The sequence below is a fragment of the Macaca nemestrina genome, chromosome 2, assembly GCF_043159975.1.
Source record: "Macaca nemestrina isolate mMacNem1 chromosome 2, mMacNem.hap1, whole genome shotgun sequence".
Lineage (NCBI taxonomy): Eukaryota > Metazoa > Chordata > Mammalia > Primates > Cercopithecidae > Macaca > Macaca nemestrina.
This window is the reverse complement of record NC_092126.1, coordinates 141,084,031-141,097,873: the sequence shown is the minus strand read 5'-3', so window position 1 is coordinate 141,097,873 and position 13,843 is coordinate 141,084,031. Positions and strand designations below refer to the sequence as shown.

The 13,843-nt window shown below is 36.6% G+C and overlaps 1 protein-coding gene across 11 annotated transcripts in view; it reads right to left on the bottom strand.

The window, feature by feature from the left end:
- The window catches only part of LOC105477607 (contactin 4), a 1,037,214-nt gene that overhangs the window by 727,711 nt on the left and 295,660 nt on the right, over nucleotides 1–13,843 (bottom strand). For all 11 annotated transcript variants that reach the window (XM_071092102.1, XM_071092103.1, XM_071092099.1 and 8 more), the window contains one exon: nucleotides 4,918–4,973. The gene's annotated coding sequence lies outside the window, so the exon portion shown is untranslated. The remainder of the gene's footprint in view (nucleotides 1–4,917; nucleotides 4,974–13,843) is intronic.

Here is a 13,843-nt window from a genome sequence, read left to right as displayed (position 1 = left end):
GCAAGAGCTATTTGTTTAAAAGAGATTGGCCTCTCTCTTCTCTCTGTTGCTCCCTCTCTGACCTTGTGGCATGCCTGCTGCCCCTTTTCCCTCTGTCGTAATTGGAAGTTTCCTTTTACCAGCAGTTGCTGGTGCCATGCTTCTTGTACAGCCAGAAGAACCATGAACCAAATAAACCTCTTCCCTTATAAACAGCCCAGCCTCAAGTATTCCTTTATAGCAATGCAAAAAAGACTGAGAATGTCACCATAGGTACGTTACCAGTGGAGGGTCTTGACTATGAATTGTCTAGGTTCTTGGCATTTTGAACAAAGAATTGGACAAAACACACAAACAAAGCCACAAAAGAATGAAGCAATGAAAGCACAGATTTATTGAAATTAAAGTGTACTCCACATAGTGAGAGCAATCTTGAGCAAGTAGCTGAAGAGCACTGGTTACAGAATTTTCTGGGGTTTACCCTCTAGAGGTTTCCCATTGGTTACGTGGTTACACACTATGTAAATGAAGGAGTGACCCATGACCAGTCTGACTGGTTGCAGAGAGTGACCAATCAGGGACTGAAGCAAAGTTACAAAGTTACACCTTATGCAAATGTCTGATTGGTTGCAGGAGGGGGCCAATTAGAGGCTGAAGTGAAGTTACAAAGTTATTACACGTGAAGACTTGGCCCTTGACCAGTGTGACTGGTTGCAGGAGGAGGGGATCAATCAGAAGTACTTCCCATTTTTCATGGGCAATGCAGTGCAAAGGGAATAGTCTCTAATCCTTTTGTTAACTGGTTGTGGGAGGTGAGGTTTCCTTTGGATTCAGTTCTAGGAAGTCAGTGCAAATTGCCCTTAGGTTTACCCTGCCTCCAGATCCTATTCTTCTGCCTCAGCTGAAGATGAAATTTTGTTTTCCTAAAACATATTTCCTTATCTATTACTTTATTGAGATGCATAAAATTCACCATTCACTGCACAATTCAGTGGTTTTTAGTGTATTCACAAGGTTCTGCAGCCATCACTACTCCCTAATTCCAAAACATTTTCATCACCTCCCAAAATAAATCCTGTGACCATTAGTAGTCAGTCACTCCCCACTTGCATCTCTCCTTAGTTTCTGGAAACTATTAATCTACTTTCTGTCTCCATAGTTTTGCCTATTCTAGGTATTTCCTATACATGTATATTAGTCCATTCTCATGCTGCTAAAATAGACATACCTGAGACTGATTTATAAAGGAAAGAGGTTTAATTGACTCACACTTCAGCATGACTGGGGAGGCCTCGGGAAACTTAAAATCATGGTGGAAGGGGAAGCCAACACATCCTTCTTCACATGGCAGCAGGAAGAAAAATGAGAGTGAAGTAGGGGGAAAGACCCTTCTAAAACTATCAGATCTCATGTGAACTCAGTCACTATTACAAGAACAGCATGAGGGTCTCTGCCCCCTTGATCCATTTACCTCCCACCGGGTCCCTCCCATGACAGGTGGGGATTATGAGAACTACATGATGAGATTTGGGTGGGGACACAGCCAAATCATATCAACATGGAATCACATAATATATGACCTTTGGGGTCATGCTTCTTTTATTTATAATATTTTCAAGGTTTATCCCATTTGTTGCATATATCAGTACTTCATTTTGCTAGTGTATTTTAATTGATAATGTACCTTAACAAAAGATGAAAATTATTTGTACCAATTCAGAAAAAGAAGAATGTAACTATCTTCTTCTATTTTCCCTATGTGTGCAGGTTAGACTATATTTTCTGGCATTAATAAAGTAACCTAACATGACCCAAGCCTATGAAGAATATCACAGTCTCCTTTTTACAGATGGGTAAAAAAAGAGGGTCAGAGAGGTTAAGTTATCTGTTCAAACATTAGATGCAGGGATTCAAGCACAGAGCTTTGAAAACAAAGCCAAAATCATTTCTACTTAGTTGATGGATATATAATAAGAAGAACTAGATGGCCCATTCAGCCACTGACACTTCCTTGTTCAGACATTTAGAAGCAAAGCTAAGCCTCCACATTGTATCAATCCCTGTATCTTTGGGTAGCTAAGGATATTGAATTCAAACGCCTACTGGAGCTAGATAGATAACAAATGGCATGGTGTGACAAACCGGAGAGGGCATTGGAAGGCTACTACTGTTCAGCTAAGCCCTCTTTGTCCTCTGGAAATGCACTGTCCAGGATAGAAAGTTATTATGATTTCTTTTAAGAGAATTTAAAACATCATTTTATGTAAAATCTCTGAATTTTTAAGTGCTGGCAACAAGTTAAACTTCATTTTTATTTTTGAAATTACTATGTTAAAAAGAGCTAATACGTAAACCAAATTAACTGTTTTGGGGATATTCTGTCCCACAGACTACAATTTTTACAATCTGTAGTAGAGGAAGAAAGGCCTTGGCAGCACCAGAGGGTGCCTGGGCCCTCTCTGAGTAGAGCCCAAGGGGCATCATCAAAATGGGAAGGAACCTACCTCCTGCCTTTCAGTCCAAACTCTGGAAAGGTTCACCAACTTATATTTTAAGAGAGGATTTAGAATAGGGAAGATGTCATTAAATCTTTCCTTCTTTCCATGGATAGTTATGGAAGACATCCTCTATGCATGCACTGCTAGGTTCTTGGAATACCATGAAGAAGAAGAAGATGCAATCCCTGGCTTCAGAAGTCCAAAGTGGGAAGGTAAGATAATTAAGCTAGCAATTACAGGACAATGTGATTATCATATTGTTTACAATGATGTTGGCACAAGAGGGAAACCTCACCCTAACAGGCATTTGAGTTCAATATCTTCAGCTACACAAAGATATATGAATGAATAGGATAAAAAGAAACCAGAGAAGTCTCCATAAAGAAAATAAATTTTCAAGTGCAATAAAAAGAGTTGATCAAAGATGGAAAAAAAAAACCCAGAATATTCCAAGGAGAAAGAACAGAATAAGTAAAAGCAAGGGAAAATACAGCACAACTAAACAAGCTTGAGGACACTCAGAATGTCTTGGAATAATGTTGCTGCCTTGAGAAACCTGGTTTCTGCTGGAGGACAGGGACCTCGTGGAACAGCTTGCACTGACCTGAGAGCTGCACTCAGACCTAGGAACATACCCAGTCAATACTGCAGAGTCTGTTCCAGATAAGAAGACTCAAGCAGCTGATCCCACAGACTCATAGGAAATAATAAACAGTTATTATTTTTAGCCACTGAGTTTTGGGATGGTTTGTTACAGAACAATAGCAAATTGTTTAAAAAATACCTTACTCAACCTTAGCTTATGAAAAAGATCTGAGGAATCAAGTGAAATAAACTTCTGACACACTCTCTTTATATATATATATGTGTGTGTGTGTATAATACATATATATATTTATGACATGTATTTTTATATATACATATATAAATACATATATAAATATATGTCATATATGTCATAAATATGTATTTTATATATGTGTGTGTATATATATTTTTTATTTATTTATGACAAGGTCTTGCTCTGTCACCCAGGCTACAGTGCAGTGGTGCAATAAGAACTCATTGCAGTCTTGACCTCCCAGGCCCAAGCGATCCCCTCGCTTCAGCCTCCCCAGCAGTAGGACTACAGGCATGCACTACCATATCCAGATACATTTTTCTGTTTTTCATAGAGACAGGGTCTCACTGTTGTCCAGGCTTACTATTTTTTTTTAATTGAGGGTGTTAAAAATCTGAGAATCAGAATTATACACTAATATTTTACCCAATGTTATCAAACCCTATACTGAATATTTAATTTTTATCTTGCTTGGGAGAAAAGTTGGCCATCAAAAGAAAATTATTGTATCAGTAAAATAAACAGCATTTTATGTATACCAATGGAATGACACCTTCTTCCACCCCATGTTATGATTTTTTTTCCCATAAACACCTTGTTAACAATAATTAACTTTAATGTCACTAGACTCTCTTTTAAGGTATACTGTTATGAGTGAATTAGATGCCCCTAAAAGATCTGTTGAAACCCTAATCTCCAAAATCTGTGAATGTGACTTTTTAAAAAGGGTCTTTACAAATAAAAATCAAGTTAAGATGTGATCATATTGGATTAGCATGGTCCCTAATTCAATGACTGGTATCTTCCTAAGAAGAAGAATATTTGGACACACATAGGGGAGACAACCACATGAATTGAAGATAGAGGCAGAGATTTGAGTGATGCATCTAAAAGCCAAGGAACACCAAAAATTGCCAGCAACCACCAGAAGCTAGAGGAAGGAAAGAAAGATTCCTCCTTAAGAGCCTTCAAGAGAGCATGTTCCTGCCGACAGTTTCATTTCAAACTTATAGATTCCACAACTGTGAGAGAATACATTTCCATTGTTTTAAGCCACCGATTACTTTATTAGATCAGCGTCAGGAAAGTAAAACATATCCATTTTACTGTTTTAGATCTATAGAAAAAAATTGCATACATTGTAGACAATGAGTTACATTTCTCATGTTTTATCCCTTTGAAAGCTTCAAGACCTGAGTATTTATAGGACTGCATTAACTTAATACTTGTGTTGGTTTGACTGCTAAAACATCCTCTCCTATAAAACCATTTGACAAAAGTGCAACAACCTTTACTTTACTCCCAATACACTTTCTATGATTACAAATTCAAACATTTTTGAATTACCAAATTAATCTAAAGTACAGAAAACCTACCTCAAGTATCTTCTCCAGAGAGAAATGGAAATAGTCTCTATTTCTTAGTTTCAGGCTTTAATTTATGTAACTTCACTACTTTCATTAATTTCAACATTCATAAAAACATCAAAAACAATCTCATGCTATCACTCTGTAAGGGAAGGTTTTCAATGTTTCCATAGAAACTAAGGATGCTAATCAAGGTGCACATAAGGAAAATCTTCCCTTGTGGGAAGCTTACCTTTTAGGGAAACTCTTGGAGACACATGCTGTGGAGTTACTCTATGTCAGTGATTTCTAGAATAAAAAGAGAAAAATACACAAATAAATATGTTTTTTTCCAAGTATAGATCGGCTTATGGGTAGGAGATGCTTACCTGTAATCTTCCCTTTCTAAAACTAAATTATATTGGATTAGGAGGAAGTAAAAATTAAATACATTTGGTATGGATTTCCAGCTTAATAGAATTGTGTAGATTAGGATCCAGGATCCATTCTCCGCCTTGCCTCCTATGAGCTGAGTGACTTTTGAAAAACCATCACCACTCTATCTTTCCCTTGTTAGTATGATGGCTCTAGAAGCCTGCAATATTTTATGGCATTCAGACTCCATAAAAGAGACAATTTCTTAAGAGGGTACATTAAAAGGATTTTAAAATAATAAAAATTGAGCAATAAATGGAGATGTCTTATAATTTTTGTTAGGTATATGAATACATAAAATGAGGGTACCTAACAAAAACACTCTTCACGTAAATTGTACACTCTCTTAAAGCTACCAACTTAAACTTTAATTGTGAAATAATTTTTGTCTCAGAATTTTTCCTGAAGAACTATTATTTTTCCTAAAAAATTATATATATATACACACACACTTACTTTTACCTAGAATAAAAGTATATATTTATATTTTCATGTTTATTCATATGTGTATCCTCTAACCAAGTTTCTGCTGTAGATCACTTCTTTGTAAAATAACTGTCTTGTAGTTTTAATAACTGAAAATCCAATTTTATGTAGATATATATAATATAGATTAGCTAATCAGAAATATCTTTAATCGTACAATTCTACTCTGGCTTATTCTTAAATATACCATAATTGATTGGGATAAAAATATTATATTTTCTTGATTAGCCATAAATACATCATCTTTTATTAAGTGTATGCCTTCTCTGGCTGAATTGCAAAATAATTCACCTTTATATTAAATACCTGACTATCTTTACTCTCAGGATAATATCAATAACAACCAGAAGGTAGGGACTAAACAGATATTCTTCATATTGCTAATATATTCAGAAATATAAAATTATCCCTGACCTTTCTCATATACCCCTAAAACAAGTAAAATTCCATAAATGATGACGTGTGTAAGAAAATGTTTCCTATGGATTATGAAAAATTATATATTCACATTAATTCTGAATCACAAATACATCACCATCTGTTTGGTTTTAATATGGTCAGTTACCAGCTGTATATATATGAGCTGGCTACAAAAGTTTAGTATGTATCTAAACACATATCTTTCTTACATTAAGGACAGCAACTGATATAAAACTAAAGCTCTATTTACAGCTATTGGCATCATTTGCAACTCCAGCCCACCTATCAATAACAATTAAAATTGTAATAATCCTACAGACATTTGTCAATTTTTTTCATTTTTTCCAATATTACTAAAAATTTGTCATATATATTTTTTCCTCTTCACAGAAAGAAGGTGGAGATTACGTTTACCCTGTCCAGTGGAATAATACTTGAAACGAAAATTTAAGTTATATAAATTATATAAAATATAAAATAATTATATAAAATATAAAATAGTTATATAAAATAATTATGTTCCTCTTATTTGAGAGCATAAGCTCTGGGATAAATTTCTTGGGATGGGATATTGGTTCAATTTTTTTACTAATCATGTGATCTTGAGCAATTCTTTAATTGATATAATCCTCAGTTCTACTTTTAAAGTGGGGACAATAACAGTATTCATCCTCAAAGAATTATTTCAATCCTCAAATTAATAATTAAGTTACATAGTGCAGACTAGCTATTCAGTTTAGCCACTAGATACAGTATCCACTGGTAGTAGTAACATTGGCGAGAGATTCTCATACATTATGGATAGTCTCATGAATGGCGACTGTACACACAGAAAGCACTATCATCACCAGAAGAAACCATATGCTCCCAAATACTTGCCCATTATAGAAAACATTATTAAATTCACTCCTTTGATTTTTTAAATTGCATCCAGAGGGAATCCTGGCCAAAAGAACTTATCTGTTGGGTGAGTTAACATATCATGAATGCATTTATCAGGTCAGTTAGCTACGACGGAGCAAAGAGCAATGTCAAAGAGAATAGAAAGCAGGATGGAAAGGTAAGAAGAGTGAGGAGGAATATATGGGACTGACCCCAAGAAGGCCTGTGAAACGATATCTCCTTCGTAAAGAATGCATCCCACCTGGTGCTCCTGAAAAGAACAGCCCTATGTTCTATGTGATTCAACCTAATAGGCTACAGCTATTGATCCATCAATTAACACTTGACTCATATTAAGTCAACAAGATGCTCTCTCAGAGATTTTGAATTGCAACACTTGAGAGTTTGAGGCATGTAAAGTTGGAATTATTGTTAAAGAAGCCAGTCTTGAGAGAACCAGAAAAAATAAGACTTTAGAGAAAACCAGAGTTAAGATTACATACATCCTTACGCCTGATCCACATGAGAAATGAAGAATTGAAAATAGGGCAAAAGTTGAGGGGCAGCCACATTTCCTGACGTCCTAAGTCAAGTCCCCATGAGGTTAGGTTTTACCTATAATTTTTTTTTGTGCTTAGATGGCTATCATTTCTCCTGGCATATGGTTTCAACAATCCTTATTATGTGAGCTAGTTTAAGTTTCTGTATATTACAACTAAATGGTTACTAGTTAAGAAATCATAAGCCCACTGAAGCTAAGTTTTCTGTAATACAAAGTCCTTGCTTTGTGCCTATAGAAATAAGGGAGACAAATAAGTGAGCAATTAATAGAAATAAGTCACAAACCACCCTGCTATGCTAACAACTTACAAATTTGTAAGGAAACTTCCATATATAAAAATTCCTGGCTCATGAATATGAATCATAATCAACTGTTCCTTTACTATCATAGACCAATAGCTTTTACATTGACATTAATTTTTTTATTCAAAAAGTATTTACTAGGAGAAAAGAAACAGACCAAGGTTCCTGACCTCCTGGGATTTGCTGTCAAAATAAAATTACTACTCTACTTTGCCACCTCCCTCACCCAAACAAACAACAAATGTCATCAAAATGTATGTAGAACAGTAAGACAATATTACTTTTGGAATAATCCTTTTAATAAAACCATAACCTTTCAGGACCACAATGGATCTTGTGCTCCAGTTACATTCAGCACATGTTTTTAGCGTAACACTCATCACGAAATGTTTATCGCTGTTCCATTCACCCCAAAACACACATAACTTTTACTGTGGGAAAGTATGTACCTGTGTTGTCTCATTCTTCCATTTGAAGGCGTAGAGGCTAGTACAGCCTGGGCTAAAACAGGTGCTTAATGTATGCTTAATGAGTGAATAGATCCAACTTACAGTCTTAGTTAATATAAACTAAGGGTTATGCCAAAATAAGTTCCACTTTCACAGTGGGTTTTCATAACTGATCTTAAAAGGAAGTATCTAATGATGCCTCAGTTAATGCTGAGAGGTTGCTGATTATATAAGCAGGAATTATTTATTCACACCTCACTGGAAAAATGTTGAGTTGTCATATTCTTGTTAGGGGAAAAAGTAGACATAGTTAAAACTTCCCATCTTAGATTAGCCAGCATGAACAGAGATGATTCAAGCAGATAGATATCCAATTTCACACCTTGAAAGAAGGTTAAAAAAAAAAAAAAAAAACAGGATTTTTTTTCTTGGCCACTTTTGTGCTGCTTTACAGGGGGAGATATACTGAATCTATTGCACTTGATTGGCTAATAGTCTCTCCCTAGAGGCGAACACAAGGCAAGACCTTTCATTTTACCCACCTTCCTTAAGCTCAGCTTCCTTTCGAATAAAATGAGCCTAATAATTGTATTCCTACCTTTAGCGTTGTTTTGAGGCAAGACTGATGTAATCCATGAGAACAGTGCCCAGTTCATACTATGCAAACAGTAAATGCTAAGTAACATTATAATTTTTTTAATCATGAAAAATTCACTAAACTTTCCATGTTCAATCCATAACTTGTACCTATCCTAAGTTAAAGTTTTTATTATAAACTAAATAAAATCACATGTGAAAATAGGCAGGAAATTAATACACAACCAAGTGAATAAATAGATGAATCTCCCTCTGCCCAGAAAGATTGGGTCCAATCTTTGAACAAATCAGCTGTTGTCAACATAAATGTACTCGCAATTTTACAACAAAGGAACCAGAAATCCATGAATGACTGCAGAGTTTCGCAGCTAATAGCAAATAGATGCAGCAGCTGGCAAGGCCTAGGTCAAAAAGGATGATTTTACCCTAGGGAACAAACAGCCCTCATCTAGACCCTTTCCAAATAACTCAAAACCAAAAGGTGTGTCGGTTATTTATTAAGAACAAAAACAACCCTTCCCAAGCGACAGGTAAGAGCATGAAAATAATTCTAATGAACATGTTCAAACCCAGATGCGGCATCTCTAAAGCTTTCAGTTCTCACAGACATAGCATGTAAGATTAGGAGGGACGAAAGAGTGATCTCTGTACTTTGCCCATTAGAGTCACACCTGGATTCGCCTAACAATAAATGTGCATATGATCACCATTGATTACAAGTCTCCTATAATTGTGCTTAGTCACTCTGTACATTATGCCTTTAAATAATCAGTGGATAAAATATAGGTTCTAAAGGCATATTTGAGTCTAAGTTTTACCACTTATTTGCTGCATGAACTCAACCAAGTTATGTAACCTCTTATAGTCTGTTTTTATCATCTGTAAAACACGGCCAAAATTATCTACCTTGAAAGGTTCTTCTAAAGATAAAATGGGCCAGCTGCCGTGGCTCACACCTGTAATCCTAGCAGTTTGGGAGGCCGAAGGGGGCAGATCACTTGAGGTCAGAAGTTCAAGACCAGTCTGGCCAACATGATGAAACCCTGTCCCTACTAAAAATACAAAAAATTAGCTAGATGTGGTGGCACACACCTGTAATTCCAGCTACATAGGAGGCTGAGGCAGGAGAATTGCTTGAACCTGGGAGGCAGAGGTTGCAGTGAACCAAGATCCCCTGGGTGACCGAGTGAGACTCCATCTCAATAATAATAATCATAATAATAAATAAAATGATACAAAACAAATCCAGTCTATAGCAGGTATTCAACTAATGATACCTGTTATTATTAACATTATTTGAACATCAAAGGATAGCATAAAGTGAGAGGTAAGAGTTAGCATTTAACAACTGTCCATATTCTAAAAGGCCATTGTATTTAATAGGCTTTTCCTTATATCTCTCCTATTTTGCTTAACTTACTGATGGCATTTTCCATTACAGAATCAGCAGGTATTTCTCATGGGTGTCTACTTCCTTCACTGGTTGTTAAAACCCAACCTGAATTTTCTGTAGAAGGTAAAGGTCACGTAGATATTAAATTATCCATGTTTATTTTCAGAATTTCCATTAGCTTTGCTTGATATAATTTAGTATTAACATCAGGGTTATTAAACTAATACTAAGCAAGAGATTACTTTTAAATGCATTTTTCAATCGGAATTGGGATGCATTTCTAATCATGCTGTCTAGCTACAAGCAAACAAATGGTCATTTGATTCTTTTATCATTTCACAACAAATACTATCAACCACAGAGATCACTCATGGGCTCCCCACCACACACTCAAAATAAACAAAATACAAGATGATGTATAACAGGCTTTAGAGTTATTAAGAGATAATCACATCCTTGGGACTTTCATTGGGCACAATAAGTAGCACCACTAGAATATGATTATCTCTTGATAACAAGGGTCCCTACAGCTCTCACAAAGTGAGAAAAAAGTCATTACCGTAGGGAAAATGTATATTTTTTTCACTGAACCATAAAGCTGACAATTTAAGCTAATGAACAGTGGCTTTCCTTGAGATGACAGTATTACACAGTGTAGGAGGTTTCCTATCAAAGTGACACAGGCACCATCACCTTGAAGAATCTGCCTTGAAGAGCTTTTTTTTCTGGAAGTCTAATTTCCGGGTCTTGACTACAAGATAAACAGGTCTGGAAGACACTTAAGAGTCTAGGGATCTATGAATCTATTTAAGACAGGGAGGTGATTGAGAACAGCAGTGGGAATGGCTTATGCTGCTTATCAGTTGTAAGGCCAGAAACTTGAGATGCTGAGCTTCACAAGTTGTCTTGATGTAACATAATCAGGGCAGCTCATTGGAGAGGATAGAGACAGATGCTCCAGTCTATAGGACGTCCCAGGGTGAACAACCAGTGACATCAACATAGGAAACTGCAGTACATGGTTTAGAATTTGGAGATGAGGAGAAAGAAACAGGCAGAAGCCTTTGACACTGCTCTCGAGGATAGGAAAAAGTCTTATATATAAGAGCTTTACTTGAGGATTTTAATCAGCAAGAAAACTCTTCTCACCTAATATTACTCAGAACAGTGGTATTTTCTGAACTCCCTAACTCACAATAGACAGAAGTTACTCTTCTTAAGTCTCTGTTTCTAATCAACAAATGGGTGAATAAAAACTCTTCTCAGAGTTACTGGGGAAATTAAAGACTGAGTTGAAAGCATCCTGTAAATATAAAAGACTCTTTATCTGTCAGCTATTAAGAATTATTTGGAGAGATTACTTACATAAACCTTAAAATGAGAAAAGAATACATCTCAAACACTCGGCCAGTGATGTGATTTGATTTTATTTGTAAAAGATAATGTTAGTCCAGGGAACACATTAAAAACCATCATACTGCAATATTACCGGAGCTGTAGTTGGCATTGTGGCCCATAAGTTACTATCCTCAAATCTAAAGTTTTCAAATATGTGCAAAGATATCATCAATCTCAAATATTTACAACAAAGAGCCTGTCACGCTGAACCCCTATTGACTCCAAAGGGGATGGCACCAGGTAGGTTCAAGAAACTGAAAAAAGAGACCCAGGGACAGCAAACAAGACATGGGATTTTACTGGAGCCTTACATACTGCGGAGCAAGTCCAGTGGTGTTGGGCTGGACAGGAGAACCGCCTTACAAACAGCCCAGTGGCAGTGGGCTAAATGAGATAACTCCACAGTCCAGTGGCAGGGGACTGGGCAGGAAAACTGCAACCATTTGCAAAGGGCGTGCAGTTTATATAGCATTTTCACTTAGCAACCTTTCCAAAACAACCTCCACCTGGCAACCTTCATTCAGCCCAAAACTTGGGGTCTTGAGCCCATGTATGGCCTGAGTTCCAATAGAGAAGCTGAAGGCTCAGATGTTCCTCATAGACAAGGAATGAATTTCTCTGTTGGTCATTCCCGGGTTCCTTAGCTGGGAACACACATTCAGGTGCATCTGCCATACGGGGTCATTCTCAGGGTATGCTTAAGTTATTGTTATCAGATGCATTTCATTTACCCTACAGAGCCAAAAATTCTATTGCTCTAAATCAGTGATTATATCTAAAGGCAATTTATTGGCAAAGTCTGAAGACATTTTTGGTTGTCATAATCACAGGGAAGATGGGGTTTGCTACTGTCATCTCATGGGCAGATGACGGCAAAACTGCTAAACACCCCCACAATGTACAGGACCCTGTCCTAAGTATAGACACTTACTCTGAGCACTTACTCAACTTGTATTTGAATGGCTTGATTCAATAAGTGCCTACTTCTACAATTCAGTATCCTGAAAAACGACCTGATCTGCCTCTATATCCCAGGAACAAAGAAGGAAAATAATTATCTTCAAAAAATTGAAGCCCATATCCAAGTGTAGGTAGGCATTTTAGCCCCTTCAATTTCCATTAAGGAAAATTATCAGATTTGGCTAAATACAATTCTGTCCTTCCCATTGGGAAACCATACAGGAAATGTCAATGTGCTGGCAATCTGCAAAACCAGAAATGAAATTTTCCAGAGTTTACCATGATCACAAAAAATTGGCACAATTGTACTGACAACCTGTCACTCTACATTCCCAAGTCATCTATTATGCCACTTTTTGACATTCCGCAACTGTTTAATGTGTCACATTATGTGATGTGATATAAAAATGTATTGGACATTTATAATTTGGTATTTCCTATAGGTGCTTGTCCTTTATCTGAGTATTAACAACTTAGGGGAAAATAGTACCTACATTTCTGTGAAGCAAAGAAAGACAAGATAGAGTACATATCACAGAAAACAGTTATAGAATGCCAGAGTCTAACTGTTTTCACAGGGATAATATCATATACTCTAAGAAGAAATACAGCATAGAGTAATGATTGAGTCCAGAATCTGGGTTTTCAAAACCCAGCTCTTCACTTTCTGAGTGACCTTCTACAAATTACTTAGATTCTTTGTGTCTTATAAAATGACTCCCTTATAAAATGAAGATACTGACTCTCTTTTCCTCTGTGATATTGTGCTTTAGAATAAGAAATATGTATTTGGTATTCATTTGTTTCTTCTTCATTTCATGACACAGAGCTCCTAAAATCCCTGGAATCTCCAAAGTGATAAATCTATTAGAAGGGTAATGACTGGTGGCCCAAGACTCCTAAATAGCCTCAGGAGGGAAGAGGGGCTGAAGGTTGACTCAACCACCACTGGCCAATGATTTAATCAATCATGCTTACGTAACGAAGTCTCCGTAAAAACCAAAAAGGACTGCAATTGGAGAGCTTACATGTTGCCGAACACATGGAGGTGCTTGGGGATGGAAGCTCTGTGCTCCTTTGCACATACCTTTCCCTAAGCATTTCTTCCATCTGGCTATTCAGCTGTATTCTTTATAATATCCTTTACCAGTAAATATAAGTAAAACACTTTCCTGAGTTCTGTGAGCCACTCTAGCAAATGACTGAACCCAAGGAGGGGGTCATGGGAACCTCTAATTTATAGTCAACTGGCCAGAAGTTCTGGGGAGCCCGATTTAGGACTGGCCTCTGAAATA